Source organism: Sturnira hondurensis, unplaced genomic scaffold (genome assembly GCF_014824575.4).
Source record: "Sturnira hondurensis isolate 20B ecotype Veracruz unplaced genomic scaffold, ASM1482457v3 Scaffold0008380, whole genome shotgun sequence".
Taxonomy (NCBI): domain Eukaryota; kingdom Metazoa; phylum Chordata; class Mammalia; order Chiroptera; family Phyllostomidae; genus Sturnira; species Sturnira hondurensis.
The window spans coordinates 674,136-692,323 of record NW_028081011.1 but is presented as its reverse complement, the minus strand read 5'-3'; the positions used below and the strand labels follow the sequence as shown (position 1 = coordinate 692,323).

Sequence of the window (18,188 nt, the reverse complement as noted above, 5' to 3'; positions counted from 1 at the left end):
AATTTCTCTCTTCAGTGCCTTACAACTTTTCCAAGAACAGGTCTTTTATATCCTTGGTTAAATTTATTCTTAGGAATTTTTTTGATGTGATTGTAAATGGGATTATTTTCTTAATTTCCCTTTGACCGTTCATTATTGGTGTATAAAGTGCAACTGATTCCTGGATATTTATTTTGTATTCTACTATTTTACTGAATTTGTTTACCAGTTCCAGTAGTATTCTGGTTGAATCTTTAGTGTTCTCTATATAAATCTCTTTTGTTAGCTCTGAAAGGAACACACACTTGCTTAGGAGAATGCAGAAAAGGGCAGGAAAAATCCCCTGGGTCCTCCCCACCTGAGGCCATCAGGGTGACGTTTTTTCCCCATTCTACCACATCTACCTATAAAGTACTCCATCGTGTGGATGTCCTGTTGGTCCTAATGAATGAGACAATAACAAAGTATACCCAAGGGGCAGCAACCTGATGGGCAGCTGGGCCTTGGGTGTGGCTGCCCCAGGGCAGGGCTCTGAGACCTCCCTGCGCCCTGGTCCCCAATTATTCCTGATGTGCTCTTCCCACAACTACCTCCCTCCCCCTCGTGGGGCTGCTGGTCATAGCTAGTGTCAGCAAGAAAATGGTCAAATCAGCACTTTCTGTGGAGATAAAAGGCTGTGAGAGGTCTTCTGGGAGAGCCCTTCTCCCCTACCCCCACCTCCACCCTACCCTCATTCCCAGGCGGGGTGCCTGGGGCATCACACCCAGCTCCACCTTTCACGTCTGCATCTTTTGTTTGGTTGCAGCAAGGAGAAAACCCCAAGTGAACCTGCAGTAAGATACAAGCCTATAGTTTCTCACCTACAAGCCTAACAACCACATCAGCAATTGACCTCCTTGCGGATGAGTATTTTCGGCCTGCCCACACAGTCTAGGTGAGGAGAAGTTGGTGCTCTGCAGGACCTGGGAGCTGTTGGTGAGGGAGGGGGGCAGTGGGCCTTCCACCCACCTTCTGAAGGTAATGGAGGGGTTGGCCGAACCTGCTGGTGCAGGTGAGCTCAGGTGCGTCACAGCAGGGTCTGTGTGTCCTGAAACCCCTGCCTCTCTGTAGACCTCAGTTTCCCCACCTGTGCAAGGAGGGGCTGGGGGGCAACGATGGTTTAGATTCTCTTAAGGGACCTTCTTAGTCCCTCCCTGGTGAGTGATATCCTGGGAACTTTGGCCCCCTTCCTGGTTCCAGAAGCCTCAGGTGTCAAAGAAGGGAGGGGTGCCTCAGGGCCACACGGGCCATTAGGTCCGGGTCAGAGACCCACACCTGGGGAAATCACACTCTCAGCTACAGCGCACCTGCCCTGTTTTGTCTCAGCCCCAGAACACTCTCTTGCCCTAGAACGTGGCCGTGCAGACCAGGGGTGCTTCAAGGGGTCTGTGATGGTCTGAACCTGTTCGAGTAACTCTGTGTCTGTGTGTGAGCATATCTCGTGTTTCTGGGGAGAGTCACCCTGGGTTTCGGTCTCAAAGGAACCCTGAAAACCTGACCTAGGCTGGTCTCCCCTTTGGTTTCCTCTGCTGCTCCCTCACCCTTAGAGTGTCCCAGCCCCCCAGCTCTAGCTTGGACCCCCACAGACTTCCAGCGGGTCTCTCAGGGTCTCAGCCCACCCCCAAGACCTGCCAGGAGAACTTTCAGAATGGCCTCTGACCAGGCCTCCCCTGCTTCCCATCCTTGGGACCCCCATGGCCTTTGCAGCCTCCACAAATCCCCAGGGAGGGAGGAGTGGGTGACCAGGAGAGCCCCACTCTTCACTCTGTGCTTCGTTCTCTCCGTGGGAGAAAAGTCCGTCAGAAATCTCCCTCTCACAGGAGAAAATCCAAGCTCCTCCTACGCAGTCATTTTTATGGCCTTGCTCTCTTGACAACAATCCTAGGGGGCAGTCTAACACTAGCTGCATTTTGTAGATGGGGAAACAGAGGCCCAGAGAGTCCTGTCCATGGGCTGGAGGTGAGGGAGCTGTGCTGTTACCACTTCCTGATGCCTTGGGTCTCATTTCTTAATATCTGGACCACTCATCCCAGCCACCGGGAACACTTTACTCTCTGGTTCCTGAACACAGCCCTTTCCACCTCCAACCACCTTTCTTCCCACCGGGTTGACACCTCCACCAGAAGCTTGCCCCTCCTCTGGGCTCCCTCTGCACCCTCCTCCTGACCTGGTCTCCAGGTCTGGCGCCCCTCCCCCACCTCCTCAGGGCTGGCGCATGACCAGCCTCATGACTGTACCATTACACGTCTGCTGAACCAAAGTGAAACACTATCTCTACTTTATAGGTGGAGAAACTGAGTTCCAGAGGTTAACTCATTTCTCAAAGATTATGGATACCAGGGCAGCAGAAGGATGGTTGGTGGCCACTTAGCAAATTCATTCATTCAACAAGTGTCATTGAATGTCTGCCCTGGGCCAGAGTCTGTGCTGGGTACCTTAGGGGATGTGAACAAGACTATGCCTCGTGCCTGCCCTCCGGAGTGGGCCTCACTGTGCAGACCACAACCTACCCCAACACATCCACATCGCCACACTCAAGGGAAATGAAGGTAAGTCTGAGCTGGGCTTTGAAGGGGAAGGATGATTTGTCAAGCAGAGAAGGCTGGGGGTGGGGGGCACTGCTGGTGGAAGAACCAGCATAGCAAAGGCTCAGAGGTTAGTTTATCAAAGGGGAAAGGGTCACAAAGGCACAGAAAGCAACCACAGTTGGACACCGGGCACCTATGGGTGTTGGGATTCGTTTATTTTCCTACCCCTCAGCTGCCACTTAGCTTCCGCTACCCATTTAGGGGAGAGGACGATGCAACTGTGTCAACTCCTCTGATATCACAGGAGAGAGATCCCGCTCCGGGGAGGGAGGTCGGGGTTCATCTGCGTCCCGGGTACCACTTTTTTTTTTTGACCCGTGTCCCGGCGCTTGAGGATAGAACCGGCGGACTGGAAACCGTCAGCACCGAAGACATGACTCCGAGGGGGATGGAGCCCTTTCCCTCTCCCTCCGTGTATTACGGGGATCGGGACCGCACGCCTGAGCCCCGCCAAGAAGAGGAGGATGGGTACCAATTTTTGCGAAGACATGTTGGGAGCAAATCACCAAGAACCCCGTGTCACTTGTTACCATCTCCTTTGGCCTCAGGAGAGCTCGGTAAGACCTGGAGTTAGAACCTCGGTCACACCGTCCCCTCATCTCTTTCTGTCCTGTCCAACGTCACCTCCTCTGTGAAGCCTTCCGGGAACCTCCCTGTCCCTCCCCGCAGCTCCCCCAGGGTCTGGGACGTCCTTGCGAGGGGAGCAAGGCTGAAGAGTGTTCTCAGGCCAAACCCGACTGAAGCACCACTACGTGCCCAGCGCTGAAGTGTTTCGGCTCACCCGCGACTCCGCCCGCGCCTCACCGCGACAGACCGCTGCGGGCTGATCGCCCGGCTCCTCCGCATTTTCCGCCCGCCCGCCCACTGGAGGCTCGGCGCCTCGGCCCGAGAACCGGGAGGCCGTGCGCCCGCGTGCCCGCCCCCGCCGCGCCAGGCCCCGCCCTCCGGCGCTCGTCCCAGCGCCGGCCCCTTTTGTTCCCTCCCGGAGCCGGGCCGCTCGCTCCGCTCCGCTCGGCTCGCGGGGCTCCGCTGCGGGGCGCGTAGGCGGCGGCGGGGCCGCCTGGGTCAGCTGCTCCGGCTTGCCGGCCGCCAGCCGGCCGCACGCGCGGCGCGAGGCCCAGGTCCCGAGCGGGAGCGCCGAGTCCGGGCGCCACAGGGCTCCGCCGCGGGTGGGGCGACGGGGAGCGGGAGCGGCCGCAGCATCCTCTCCCCCCGCGGCGGCCGGGCCCGCGGAGGAGGCCGACACCGGGTCGCCGCCGCTGAGCCTGATGCTGGAGGGGCGAAGGTAGGAGCCGCGGGGAGCCCCCTGAAGGAGGGGGCTTGCCGGGCAACAAAGGACCGAGGGATTCGGGAGGCGGCGGTGGCCGCAGCCTGGGCAGAAGCGGGCCGGCCCGGGGACATTGTCGGGCGTGGGAGAGGCTGCAGGGTCGGGGCTGGAGGGTGGGCGTGAGCGGAGCCGGTGCTGGGTTGCACCTCAACTTGCCCACGCCCGCAAGCGAGGAGGGAGTGCTGCTGGCTTTGGGAGGCGCTTCCCGGGCTGCCTGTCCGGGTGGTGAGGGCGCCGTCAGCATCCTCCGCCCCCCCTTCCACCCGCCCAACCAGAGACCGGAGTTCGGCACATCTGCTGGGGGGCATTCCGCCGCCTCCCCAGCGCGAGGAGGCTGGACGCGTCGCAGGGCTCCGGGCTCACAGGCCCGAGGGGCACAGCCTGGTGGGCGCGGCCCCCTGGCCGTCTTCTCCAGACCCGGGGTCAGGGAGAACACGGAGCCCTCGCGCAGGCCGGAGTCGTCTGGCCACTGCCCTTTGCAAAACTTGGTTGAAGTGCATGGCGGAGGTGGTTAGGGGGTACTGGGGCGGGGCGGCTTCCCGTAGGGGTGCCCCGCCAAGCTGGCGCTGGTGAGGCAGCAGATTTTCTGCCCTCTTCACAGGAGAGGCCGCGGCCGCCAAGGATGCTTCGCTCGGCCTCCAGGACCTGCCCGTTTGGGTCCTTCAGGCGGGGCCTGGGTGGGGCAGGTGCTCACTGGGCACTGTCACGCAGGCCTCAGCGCTATCCCCCTCCCTGGGGAGGATGGGCAGAGGGGCACCTTGTGGGATGTCACCCAGCAGCCCATCCCCCAGTCTCTGAGATCCTACCTCTCCCTTCTGGGTCAGAAATGGGGAGTCCAAACGAAGTGTGCTGGCTGCCCTTGCCCTTGTAAGATGCCCAGGGTAGGCTAGTGGGGATGGGGCTGGCCTGGGGCTGCTGGCAGAGGAGCGGGAGGGTGCAGGGAGCACCACGTGGGGCACCACATGTGTGCGGCACATTCCCCACCAGTTGTAATGTAAACAATGAGCCCTTCATTCATCCAGCTGCTGTCACCTGGCCCAGCACTGCCAGGGGCTGGCAGGTCCACGGGATTGGGGCATCACTGCCTCCAGGGAGCACAGCCATCACTGAGTGTAGCCGTGGGGGAGCTGGGAGTACAGAGGAGGGACTGGGGGGGCACAGGAAGCTTGATGAAGCCCCGTGCAGAAGTTTGCTGCCAGGATGCCAAAGGGGCTTCAGGCAGGGAAATAGCGTGGGTAGGGCCTAGAGTCAGAAGCGGGCAGGAGGCCTGGTAGTTGCTGGGTTAGAGCAGGAGAACAGTGAAAAATTTAGGTGGTGGGGCATGGGGTTGAAGGCAGGGGAGTTCTATTGAGGGAATGGATTGTCCTGTCCTTCCTGCTTTCCCAGGTGGGACCCCTCAGGCACCCTCCTTGAGCCCGGAGCCAGGATGCATTGTGTCTGCAGCGCCTGGCTTACAAGGGCTGGTGGGTGCAGGCTCTGCGACAGGTGGAGGGGGATAGAGATGGAGAGGAGTTTCAAAGGCAGAAGAGCCTGGCAGAGGGGACCTGGGGGCAACCTAATGCACACAAGTGTGCATACCCCGCCAGGTCTACCCAGCAGGCTGGAAAGTAGTACCTAGAATTCTGTACCCACAGCCTGAAATTCCAAGTTGGGGATTTACCCTTGGGCACCACACCCTTTCCAGCATCTCCTGTCCACTTTGGTGGCTAAGAGTTTGGATGGTGGACCCTAATGGCCTGCGTTCAAATCTCAGCTTTACCATCTATGAGCTGTGTGACCTCAGACAGATCACTACACCTCTCTCTGCCTCAATTTTCCCATCTATAATAACGAAGATACCTATGCTATCCACCTGGTAGAGTTATTGAGAGAATTGAATGGATGGGTGGATGTGAAGTATGCTCACTTGACGGAGCAAATGCCCGATTTCTGTTATTATGGCTGTGCGGGATTGTACTACAGCCCATGTGCATGCATGTGCATGCACACACACACACCTGTGGCTCCCTCCCTCCCCATCTGTTTGTCCACTGCCAGGCAGTCCTGCATGTTAGCCTCACCCAGGTCCCATCCTCTGTCACACTGCAGCCTCTCTCCTCAGCTGCCCCCTCCTCCCTGATCTACCTCCCTTCGTAATGGGAAGGTCAGCATCCCCACAGCCCTAGCCATCCCTGTTCTCTCCACTCTGATGCACAGTGTAGGAGACAGCTCCCTTCTGGCCTTCCCTCCCCGGCCCCGCCACCCTAAAGATTGACCTTGCCCTCTGGATGCTGTTTACCCTCCCTCTGCTTCTGTGCCCAGCTGTGTTCTTGACCCTCCTGGTTCCCTGCTATCTTAGTCCAGGCTGTCTTAACAAAGCACTGGTGGGGTGCAGACTTAAAGACAACAGAAATCTATTTTGCACGGTTTTGGGGGCTGGAAGTCTGAGATTAGGCCGCCGGATGGCCTGGTGAAGGCCCTCTTCTGGGTTGCAGACATCACCTGTGTCTTCTTATGGTGGAAGGGTCTAGGGAGATCTGTGGGGATCTCTTTTCTTTTTTATTTTATTACTTATTATTTTTCTCTCCCCTCCTTTGCCATCCCCCCACAGTCTCCAGTGGGGGGGTCTTTTTTATAAGGGTACTATTCCCATTCATGAGGGCTCCGAAGGCCCTGCCTCCTAACACCACCACATTGGGCGCTAGGCTTCAACATGTGAATTTGGAGGGCACAAAAACATTAGACGATCGCACCTGCCCAGAGGTTGTTGGGGAGAACGGCACAGGTTTGAAAAAAACAAAACACTTACTGAATTGAGTGCGCTGTGCCAGGAACTGTTTTGAGCACTCTCTCTCTCTTTTTTTTTTTTTTTTGAGAGAGGGGCGGGGCAGGGAGGGAGAAAGGGAGAGAAACATGGATCTATTGCCTCTTGTATGCTCCCCAACAGGGGACCAGACCTTGCGTGAGTGTGTGAGTGCCCTGACCAGAAATCTAACCAGCGAGCTTTTGCTTTGCGGGTCGACACCCAACCAATTGAGCCACGGCAGCCAGGGCTGTGTCGGGCTCTGTATACGGTGGGTGTTAGTTTGTGGATATCTTAAAACATTCCCTGTGTTTTAGAGATGAAGGAATCAGGGCATAGAGAGGTTTCCCCATTTGCCCTCCATGCATTTGTTGGGCACCTACTGTGTGCCTAGGAGACTTGCCCCCTTCCTATGGGCCATCTGACCCCTACCCTACCATGTTCATTTCCCCGAAGCACGATTTTGGCGGTGCTGTCCTCAGACACCTCCACCCCATTTGCCCAGGTGCAGGGTCCAGTGCCCTCTGGCTCTCGGGCCCCAGCCGGCCTTGCCTTCCCCGAAGCAGCACAGCGCTGTGGTGCTGGCCCTCCCCTGACCAGCCCGCCTTGTAAGCTGAGTGGTGGGCATGGCTTGATGAGCAGGCCTGCCCTTGAGCGGGAAGGGGGCAGGCTCTGACCAGTCTCTGGGATAATTTTGTTGCCAGGGAGAGAAACCTCCTACAATTAGGTTAAGTGAAAGGAGAGTTAAGAGGAGGGAAAGGGAACTTGTGTAGCAAACAATTGCAGGCAGCCAGGCTCCCCCAGGACGTGGGAAGCTGGTAGGCAGCCCCTCCTCCGGCTTTCCTCTCTGGGCTGTGGTTTCATTTTCTCCACCTCTCCTGGCGCTTCTGTCCCCTTTCCTGTCCCAGTGGGCTGGCTCTCTGGGTTGTTGGCATGGCTGCCCTGAATGGTGGCTTCAGTTTGAGGCCACAGGACCTCCTAGGGGCACTCCCCTTGGGCTTAGGGTGCCAGAGAACCGATTGACCTGGCCTGGGTGAGGATGCTCACCCAGTCCACTCAGCTGGTGGGGGGCAGGCCACATGGTCTCCAGGGCTGGGGGTGGGATCCAGCACTGGGCACGGCTGCTACAGCATCAGCTGGTGTGTTCTGGGGGAGGATGTGCGCATGGAGCCTTTACTGTCCTTGAGCGCTCCCCCTCCGTGTGGCAAAGGCAGACCCGTGGACAGTTTACCGAGATGCCACAGCATGCGAAGTGTGGGTCTCCACCACTTGGCTCCGTGATTTGTTGGGAGAAACTAGCTGATCTCGGGGAGGGGGGAGGACAAGGTGGCAGGGGCTGTGCCCTGTGGGTCCCCCCAGCTCTGACTTGGGAGCTGAGGAGGTTCCTCCCTTCAGTACCTGGAGATGGGGACTCCCATTGCCGGCATGGGACCTCCCCTGTCCCACCACCCCCTCTCTGGGCTGTGCTGCCAGGCCCAGTACACAGACACAGTAATACAAAACTCGTGTTTTCAGAAGAATTGCTTCAAAATGGTAATGAGAGGGCTCCCTTCTGAATAGAAAGCAGAGCAGGTGGTTTCGTTAACAAGGAACACATGTGGGGCCTTGTCCACTTCCGGCTTCTGCCTTCCCTGGGTAGCCCTTGCTCCGCCCCTGGAATCTTACCTTTGACTCCAGCTGCAGCCCAGCCAGAAAGACACCCGCTGCTCCTCCACTTCCTTCTTTGCCCTCTCTGCCTCTTTGCCAGGAGAAGGTGGAATTTCAGGCTCACAGGGAGTGCCCGGTTTTCCACCCTCCCTTCCCTCAGTGAGTGCCAGGGCTGATCTGTACCTGCTTGGACCCAGCCTGGCCGCAGCTCCTCCCTGGGATGCTCCAGCCCGTGCTCCCCAACACGTGGCATTAGGTGTGGGAGTGGGCGATGGCTGTGTGGAAACCAGCCCCTCGCTGGGTGGGGGCCACAGTGCACTTCAGGTTCAGACCCTGCCTTCCAGGGTTTCACTGAATTAGGAAGACATCAGCACCCTTCTTGAAAACATAAACAAGGTCAGCACCTTTGAGAAACATTTTAAGGCCCGAGAAGCAGAGCTCCTCAGTGCCCAGTGGGGTCTTTGCCCTGGCAATGGTTGCAGGTCTTTCTCAGTGTTCTCAGCTAGGCGGGGCACTGAGTGGGCGGATGGTCAGGGCCTCCCTGGACCAGGCCTTGGGCTGCGTCCTGAAGGATGGGTAAACCTGGGGCAGCTGAGGAGGGCCTTCCTGATGGCACAGAGGGGAACCTGGAGGAGTTTGGGCAGCCGACAGAAGGGTGCTCTGGCTGGAGGGCCTGGTGAGGAGCCAACTCGCCTTCTAGGTGAAGCAGGAAGTTAGCGTCCAGTCACGGAGCCCTGTGATATGGGACGGAGAGGGGTTTGGTGGCTTCAGTTTTTTGTTTGCCTTCGTTCCTGATTCTGCTCCGATCCTTTTCTAATGTAGACTGTTCCCTTTCCAAATTCAATCATAGGTTCAGTCACTCAGCTCATATTCCGCTTTCAGACCTGTGGGTGTGTTGGGCTCAGGGAACAGGGAGCAGAGGTGAGAGGACATCCGAGAGGCCATGTGTGTTCTTTGTCTGGCTCCAGAAAGAACTTGAGGTGATCTATAGAGATAAACGCAGTACAATGAGATGGAAAAAAACATGGGAGAACCGGAGCAAGAGGAAACCCATGGTAGTAAAAGTCAGGTGAAGCCCAAGGGAACTTCTGGGCCCTGTCTCGGAGGTAATTTGACTCTGAGCCTTCTAGCAGCGAGATCCAAGGGGGAAATGGGAGTTTGGAGCGGCTTTGTATTGTCACACTGAGTCATGCGAACCCATGCTCTGTATAAAACAACCAGCTGAATGAGGGTTCGCACCTTGAGAGGAGCCGAAGAGCCGTGCAGTCCTAGGGCAGACCCAAGTCCAGAATGCAGCGGGTGGGAGGGAAAACAGCCGCCTACCGATCCTTCTAATCCTCCCCTTGAAGGGCCCTGCCGGCAGCTGCAGTGGGCTGATGCTTGCAGCCAGCCCCTTCAAGTGTCTGATGGGCTCTAGGGGTGGACGGGACCCAGTGAACCAGGAGGCAGACTGGTCCCTGCCCCAGGAATCCTCACCTTGGGAGGAGACATGGAGCCGTGACACAGGACTGTGTGGAGCGCTCTAGGCGCACCCACTTGACCCAAGGAGTCGGCTAAGGGATGGGGAAGGGTGAAGGCATTCCTGGCAGAGCAAGCGACGGGGCAGGGCATCTCAGGGAACACCGAGAAGTTTAGAGAGGCCGAATGCAAGGCTCTGGGCAAGGAGGGGACCCAGGGAATAAGGCCAGGGCAGGTGAGGGCCAGGTCAGCAGGCAGAGTGCCACAGGCTGTGTGGCCTTGGCACTGAGGGCCGTGGGGTGCCCCGTGAATCTCTGCCCTGTTGCTCCCGACCCCGGTGTGTGGAGGAGAGTTGGCCTTGGTTCTGAGGAAGTAGGGAGAAGTGGTTAAGAGCACAGGCTCTGTGGCCAGGGAGGGGGCCTGAGTTCCAGCGAGACCTCTGCCGTCCATCAGCTGCATCACCCAGGGCAAGGGGCTTGACCTCACTGGGCCTCAGTTTCCTCATTAGTAAATTGGATCTCAGAGTAGTATTTCCTTCACAGGGCTGTGAAGATTAAATGGGTTAGTTTTATAAAATGCTTAGACTGGTGCCTGGAGCAGAGCAAATATTACAGATCTACAGCCCCTTAGGCTGGGGCAACTCCGTGGGGGATGGGGTCTCCTCCCACCTGAAGGCCCCCCACACTCAGTACACCCACACGAGTTCAGAGTCAAGCATAGTGAAGCGGCAAAGTCTTACAACAGAAAGAGGTGTGGACCTGGGACCTCCCTTCCCCCCATGGCGGGCTAGCCTTGGACGGGACGTGGAGAGCACTCAGCAGGTTCCAGTTAAAGTTGTTTTTGATAGTGGTAATAGTTGCATGAGTTTGGGAGAGCTTCTCACGGCAGCTGTGCCAACTGGAGCAAAAACTTGCTCTGAGAGCAGGCCTTAGTCTCTGCTAGATCCCCTCTAGTGGTGTGGGGCTCACTGCCTGCCCTTTACTCACCAAGCCCCTCTCAGGCAAGCATCTGCTGTGTGCAGTGTGCATGAGATAGATGCGCTTGGTGCCGGCTTTCCTGCAGGATTCGAGTCTTTCAGAATGTTGAATGGCTCCTCTGTGACTTCCCCAGACACTGCTAGGAGCCAGCCGGTGAGTGCAACCACATTGGGGGGCGGTGAACAAGCTTCGATGGGCCTCTGACTGCATGTGGGGAGGATGAGGGTGGCAGAGAGGGGCGTTTCCACTCATTCTTGTACAGAACATTCTGAGCTCCCGATGTGCTAGGCGCTGTCCTAGGTACCGAGAGCCCAGGCAGTGAACAGGATTTGCAAAGAGCCTGCCGTCTTCAGCTGCTCGCAGAGACAGCTGAGGGAGTTCGCCAGGGCATTCTAGGCAGAGGGAGCAACAGCATGTGGATAGAGGTCTGGGGAGGTGGCAGTCTGTATGGGTGTGGGTGGGTGTGTGGCCTTCTGCCAGAATTGATGGCCAAGGGTAGTGAAGGGCAGGGGGTGCCTTTCTGGAAGCAGTAAAACAAGCAAACAGCCCTGGCTGGTGTAGCTCAGTGAATTGAGTGCGGGCCTGTGAACCCCACGATTGCGGTTCAATTCCTAGTCAGGGCACATGCCTGGATTGCAGGCCAGTTCCCAGCAGGGGACTCACGAGAGGCAACCGTACATTGATATTTCTCTCCTTCTCTCCTTCCCTTCCCCTTTAAAGATAAACAAATAAAATCTTTAAAAAACAAACAAACAAACAAACATGACTTTGAGGGCTTATTAGTAACTGACCGCATGCCTAGGGCCACCAGGTTCTACCCCTCCTTCGTCCTCCAGCAGCTTTGGGTCACCTTTCAGAGGTGTAGGCGGCGCCCTTGGCCTTCTGGCCGTCCCATCCCTTCTCCAGGCTGCACACCCTGGACCTTCCTTGTGGGCCCAGTTTACAACCCCTCTCCTCTGGCCGGACCTCTCATGTCACAGAGGGTCCTAGCCTGGACCCTGGTGGGCTCAGCCTCCTCCCTGCCCCCTGCTGGGGAAGGCTCGGGTGTGAGAGGAGGCCAGGTGCCAACTCACCTTCTTCAGGGAGGGAGGCTGGTACCTGTCAGTGAGCACAGCACCGCTGCGTGCCAGTGTGCCCCTGCCTGGGCACTTGAAGTCCCTGGGGCTTGGGCCTTCCCACAGGGAGCCCACAGAGCCATGGGGGAGGCAGGCAGACACCCAGGTGGGGCCACACAGTTAGGGGCCGCCAGCGCAGGCAGTCTGCTGGGGGAAGGGCTCCGGAGCAGCAGGAGGCACTTCTACTTCTCCCACCCCTTCCCAGGAAACATTTTAAAACTTTATTGAAGTACGACATCCATACAGAAAAGTGTGCATGTCATCAGTGTACTGCCCACTGAATTTTCTCAAAGTGAAATGACCGTGAGACAGCACCCGAACCCAGAGCCAGAACCTGCCACCCCCCCAGGAACCCCTGGTTTTCACTTCCAGTCAATACGCCTGACCCAAGCGTGACCCCTCCCCCGATTTCAGACACCATCAATAAATAAATGTTGCCTGCCCTTGAACTTCATTTTATTATTTTTTAACCGTTATCCAAGGATATATTTATTGATTCGGGAGAGAGCAAAACATCAGTGTGAAAGAAACATTGATTGGTTGCCTCTTGCATGCGCCCTGACTGGAACTGAATCCACAACCCAGGCATGTACCCTGACTGGGAATTGAACCTGTGACCTTTCGGTTTACAGGATGATGCTCTGAGCAACTGAGCCACACCGGTAAATGGAAGCATGCAGTCATACTCTATGCACTCTTTTATATCTGGCTCTTTCCACTCAAGATTATAATTGCAAAATTTATACACATTGTCACCTGTGGTTGTAGTTCATTTATTCTCATTGCTGCATTTTATTCCATTGTGTGAATTTATTTACACACCTGACTAAGTGACAACTTATTTAGTCAGTCTGAGAGGTGGTAGATATTTGGGTTATTTTCAGTGTGGGAGCATTAGGAAAAGAACATGTCTTTTGGTGCACATGTGTACACATTTTGTGGGGGGTATACCCTAGGCATGGAATTGCTGGGTCTTAGGGTTAGGTATGTCCAGCTGTAGTGTGTAATGCTCAGCTGCTTTCCAAATTGCTTGTACCCGCTCACAGTCCTCCTAGCAGCATATGAGCGCTGTGGGTAATCCGCATCTTCCCCAACACGTGGTAAGGTCAGTCTGTTTTGTGTCGTACGTTCTGGTGGATGGATGGCGTTACCATGATAACTAATAAAGGTGAACGTCTTCTTGTATGTTTATTGGTCTTTTGAATACCCTCTTTTTGTGAAGTGCTTGTTCAACTCTTCTGATTTTTCCAACTTGGCTTGTCAGTGTCCTTTTTAATATTCTGAATATGAGTCCTTGGTAGAATACAGGAATTGCCAGTGTCTTCTCCCCCTTTGTGGCTTGCCCGCCCCCCCTCAGTGGCATCATGTGATTCACAGAAGCCCTTAATCTTGTTTGGTTTATCCATCTTTCCCTCACCTTTAGCACTTCCTGTGTTTTGTTTAAGAAGTTGGTGCCTACTCCAGTCTCAGATGGTCTTTCACGACTCCTAAAGACTGTACTGTTTTATCATTCACATGTAGATCTGGCCACGAGGAGCTGATTTTTGTGTGTGATGTGGAGGAAGTTCACTAGTTTTCTTTTGCTGCTATAACAAATTACGAGACACTTAGTAGTTTCAAACACCCCAGTGTCTCAACTTACAATTCCCAAGGTCAGAGGTCTGACATGGACCTCACCTGGCTGAGTGGGGGTATCAGCCAGCTCCTTAGAGGCTCTGGGGAAGGTTCTGTGTCTGCCTTTTCCAGCCTCTCGCAGCTGCCTGCACTCCTTGGCTGGCGGCCCCGCCTCCGTCCTCCAGGCCAGCAGCATTGGACTGAGGCCTTTGCACACTGCTCTCCCTCTTGATTCTTTTGCTCCTGCCTTCATCTTCCATTGCTAAGGGCCCTTGCAGTCACTGGACCTGCCTGGGTAATACAGGATAATCTTCCCATCTCAAGGTCATCTCATTAGCAACCTTGATTCCATCTGCAGCCTAATTCCCCTCTGTCATATAAACATGTTCACAAGTTATGGGCGGGGGGGCATTGTTCTGCCAACCACAGAGGGATCGTGGCGTCTTTCCCCCTGGCTGTGCAGTTGCCCCAGCACCACTTACTGTAAAGACGGGTAGTTTTTAGTGCTTGTGCAGGCTGAGCTGGGGAGGAGAACCCAGCAGATGGGGCGGCTTTCCTGCAGCCACTGGTCTAGATGTTTTGGACGGAGCTGCGGCAAAAATCAGAAGTGGGTGAGGCTGTCGTGAGAGATGATTGGGTTACTGTCCTGGCCTGGGAGGTGGGACACTGTAGCCCTTTCCTTCCTTTCTGTTCCAGTTGCTGGGCCACCTCAGCAGGCCCCGCTTCTCCCTGGGCCTCTGACTCTGTCTGAGCTCAGGGGGCCGCTTGGCCGGCACTGATTTTCTTCATCTGGGCGGTTGCATCTCGGTGTGCTGTTCACTTGCTCTGCGACTTTGGGTGAATCTGCTCTGAGCCTCAGTTTCTCATTCTTTGAAATGGAAATAAGCGTGGCTCAGAGGGTGCCTTGAGCTCTGTCGTTCCCTAGCCCTTCTCCCTAGGCCTGGCTGGAGACCCCACCTGGCAGAGCCAGCCAATGCCGCCCAGCGTCCTGGGCCAGTGGCCAGAGGGTGCCTGTTGCCTGGTTGTCGGGGCTGTGGTTGACCTTGCAGCCAGGAGCAGGCTCTGGGGCCGTGGCTGCGCCCTGGTTTTGAGCACGCCAACTGGGTGTGCACACGCACAAACGGTGTGCCTGCACGTGCCTGCACGAAGCAGGGAAATGTCTCGACACTCCTTCCCCTCCCTAGACCTGACACAGCCCTGACGTCCTTGGTTCTTTGCTGGGAGACAGGATCCCTCCAAACCGGAGGGAAGATGGTAAGTCCCGGGTGTCCGGCTGAGGCAAGACTAGCCATTCCCAGGGCTCTGCAGTTGCCCCAGGTTGTTGGCAGGACCAGGCAGATGCTCACTTTACAGAATAGGAACTGTGGCCCTGAGCTCAGAGGCTGTGAGGATGGTGAGCACGTGGGACTGGACCCCAGGCTCTGGACTCAGGCCCTGCTTGTCTCTGAGCCGCAGGTGCCCGAGAAGATAGGAGTCACCTGGGGCTCAGGTTGGGTGGTCCTTTTCTGCTTAGCACGATGGGAGCCCCTGAACTCTCATCCACGCTGCCGGTACAGTGTGCTCTGCCCTGCCCCACCATCTTCCCAGCATCACTCTCCCTCCCCATTTTCGAAGCCACATCGGCTGGTGGAACCTGGGTTCCAGCCCGAGTCCTGCTCCAAGGCTTGGGAGTATCCTTTCTGAACACTGGCCCCGGATGCCTTCCAGGCCCCTTGGTGCTCCCAGGGCAACTTGGGACCCCAAGCAGGGTTCACCACCACCCCACTGTGGGGCCCCCTTTGTCCTGCCCCTGGCTGGCAAGTGTGCTGAGTATACATAGCCCTGGCTGGCTGCAGCGTCCCACAGGGCCATCCCACAGGGCCTTGCTGACCCAGTGAGAGCAGAGGGAGGGTGTTGGGACAGGGGAACAGGCAGACAGACGCCGTTTTACTGGCTCTCCTAGGCTGGAGGGGCACTGGCCTGAGGCTTGGACCTTTGGCTTCTGCCTCAAGCTGGCAAGACTCAAGGGAGCTCGGCCCAGACCTGCCCAGCTCTTTGCTGTGCTTGGGGATTCTAGCATTACCGCCAGTGCAATTTCCGGAGCCTTTTGGTCAAATGCAGACAAAACAAACCTCCCTTCCAAGCTGGATGGATGGGCAGTCGGTGCCAGCTGGGAGTAGGCTTTGGGGACGGTGCTCACCCTTCGTTAGGGCCCCTGCTGGACCTGGGGCTTGGAACAGCCCTGGGTTTCTGGTGCAGATGTGAATGTTGGGGTGCCCAGTGGAGCAGGAGTAGGGGAGCCCATGCTATGCCCACATAAGGGGTCACCTTCAGTTTGGGTAGCCTTGGCCTGGTGGCAAGTACCTGCATGGGTTCACTCTCTTTGGGGACTGTTTGCTCTTCCCTTCCGTTGTGTTTATCTTTACTTTTTCCTTGTCATTTAAAAAGTGATTATAAAATATTTTTGCATTTAAATAAAGGAGTAGAGTGGATACAGTGAACACTCATGTACATCCTGCAGGACTTTAGGAACAAAACTTATAAATAGAAATGAAGTCCGAGTGACCCCGCCCTGCCCTCCCCAAAACCACATTTCCCAGTTGTTGCTTGGAGGGCTGCGATAAGCACCCATAGGAGCCTCCCGGGAGGCTCGGCTGAGGTCCTGGCTGGGCCTTCTGTCCCTGCAGGGCTCCCCAAGGCTGTGCCCAGCCCGGCCCACCAGCTCTCGTTCCCTGGCCTTTCTAGCGCTTGACATCACCTAGCTTTTGACTTCGTGCCCATCTGATTGTGTGGGAAANGAGCCTCCCAGGATGCTCGGCTGAGGTCCTGGCTGGGCCTTCTGTCCCTGCAGGGCTCCCCAAGGCTGTGCCCAGCCCGGCCCACCAGCTCTCGTTCCCTGGCCTTTCTAGCGCTTGACATCACCTAGCTTTTGACTTCGTGCCCATCTGATTGTGTGGGAAACGGGAGCTCCTTGTGGCTGGGACCTGCATTCCCTGATGGCCGGGAGGCCCAGCAGCCCTCCAGCTGGGCCTCCTTGCCTCGAAAGCTGCCCCATTCATGCCCTTCTGTTGTTGGGGTGCCCTCAGGTTCCGTGCCCTGTGATGCCTTTCTCCTTTTCTCCAGCCTCTCACGTTGCATACCAGTGGGTGCCCTGGACCTGTGCTCCTCATTCTCCCCCACCTCAGCTGTCCCCAGTCACTCTCCCAAGGGCCACAACCCACCATTCTGCCTCCTGTTCCATGCCCCCACCGCCCAGGTCTCTGAGTCACCTTACACCCAGCAGGCCTCAGACCTAGCTCCCACTTCCAGCCCCTACCTTCGTTCTCCTGGGTCCCTCCCATTTGAGAGATTCTACCGCCTGCTGGAACCCTGGGTGCCCCCACACCCTTGCTCTTTGCCCTCATATACTACTCAGCACCTCTCCCCTTGCTGTCCCCTCTAGCCTCTGCCCCTGTCACAGTTCAGGCCTCACTGTTGTGTTCCTTGTCTATCACAGCAGCCTCCTTGCCCCCCTGCCTCCCCCACATCATTCTCATCAGCTCCCCAAAGCAGTTTTGCTGTGCACATCTGATCTGTCATATCCCTTGCTTGATGTCACCCACGGTTCCTCACCCCCTCTGCCTGGTGCCTGGAGGTACGTGTGAGCATGAGGTGCCCAGTGGGGCAGGACGAGGGGAGACTGTACCACGCCCACATAAGGGCTCACCTTCACTTTTGGTAGCCTTGGCCTGGTGGCCGGCACTGGGAGACTGCACCCCCCATGCCCTCATCACCGTTCCTTCCAGTCCCTGAATCCCACCTCTTCACATGTTGTAGCCACTAAATCCTCGGCTGTTTGACCTGGCAGAGTGTGGTTCACCTTGTCCCCAACCACCCGCTCACTACCTGCTCCCTGTTACAGAGCTACCCATCCCCCACCCCCCCCCCCCCCGTGGTGTGATTCAGCCTGAGCCTCAGGGCTTTCAGCCAGTGGGCTGGGGACCCAGGCTCAGGAGAGGAGTGAGGAGCACAGGCACCTGGACTGGCTGAACCCCTGAGCGGGGAGGAGGACTGCCACTGTCAGGGCAGTGAGTAGCAGAGTCCTGCCAAAGTGCCCCACTCCCAGGAGGAGGCCGAGGATTAGCCAGGACCCTCATCTCTCAGAGTCTTGCCCGGAGCCCCCTTCCTGGTGCTGCCCCCCCTGCCCCATGGGCAGGCTGGCAGGCCGAGGTGGGCTTTCTGCTGCCCTATTTGGCACTGGCTGTCCTTCCGTCGGGGCCACGCCCTGGGCCGCCCAACTGGCAAAGTTCTCGGTCCTCGTCTCCACTGGAACTTTGGTGTGCCACCTCCCGCTCCGGGCAGCTGAAATGGAAACCCTGAAACACAGCCCGGGCTCGTCTCAGTAAATGGCAGTTGAGGGCAGCACAAAGGGAGCCTGTTGGTCTGAATGCCACCCGCCTGCTCCTGCCTCTGGGCGGGGGTGCGTTGGCACCCTGGGCCTTCGGAGTTCATAACAGCGACCTGACAGAGCTCTGGTTGCCCTTCCCGGCAGCTCCGTGTGCCAGGCGCCGAGGGACGCTTGTGCACTGCGTCTGTTGAGGCAGCAATACTTTTATCCCATTTTGTAGGTGATAAAACTGAGGCACTGGGCCAAGCCGCTCTGGGTCTGGGGTTTGACATCCACTGGGCTTGAATCTACTTCCT

General features: G+C 56.9%; 1 protein-coding gene and 1 non-coding gene across 5 annotated transcripts in view; one reads left to right on the top strand and one right to left on the bottom strand.

Annotated features, from left to right (window-relative positions):
- The first annotated feature begins 696 nt into the window (after positions 1-696).
- CLIP2 (CAP-Gly domain containing linker protein 2) overlaps positions 697-18,188 on the top strand; it is a 72,635-nt gene continuing 55,143 nt past the window's right edge. The window contains exons 1-2 of one of the 4 annotated variants that reach the window (XM_037054736.1): positions 697-885; positions 2,304-2,567. The gene's annotated coding sequence lies outside the window, so the exon portion shown is untranslated. Of the gene's footprint in view, positions 914-2,303; positions 2,568-3,610; positions 3,892-18,188 lie in introns of those variants that run through there. The other 3 variants (XM_037054735.1, XM_037054734.1, XM_037054737.1) reach the window with 3 other exon arrangements.
- Positions 2,922-3,070, bottom strand: LOC118992889 (small nucleolar RNA SNORA57). The gene has a single exon (XR_005067727.1). It is a non-coding gene; the product is annotated as a small nucleolar RNA SNORA57 (small nucleolar RNA).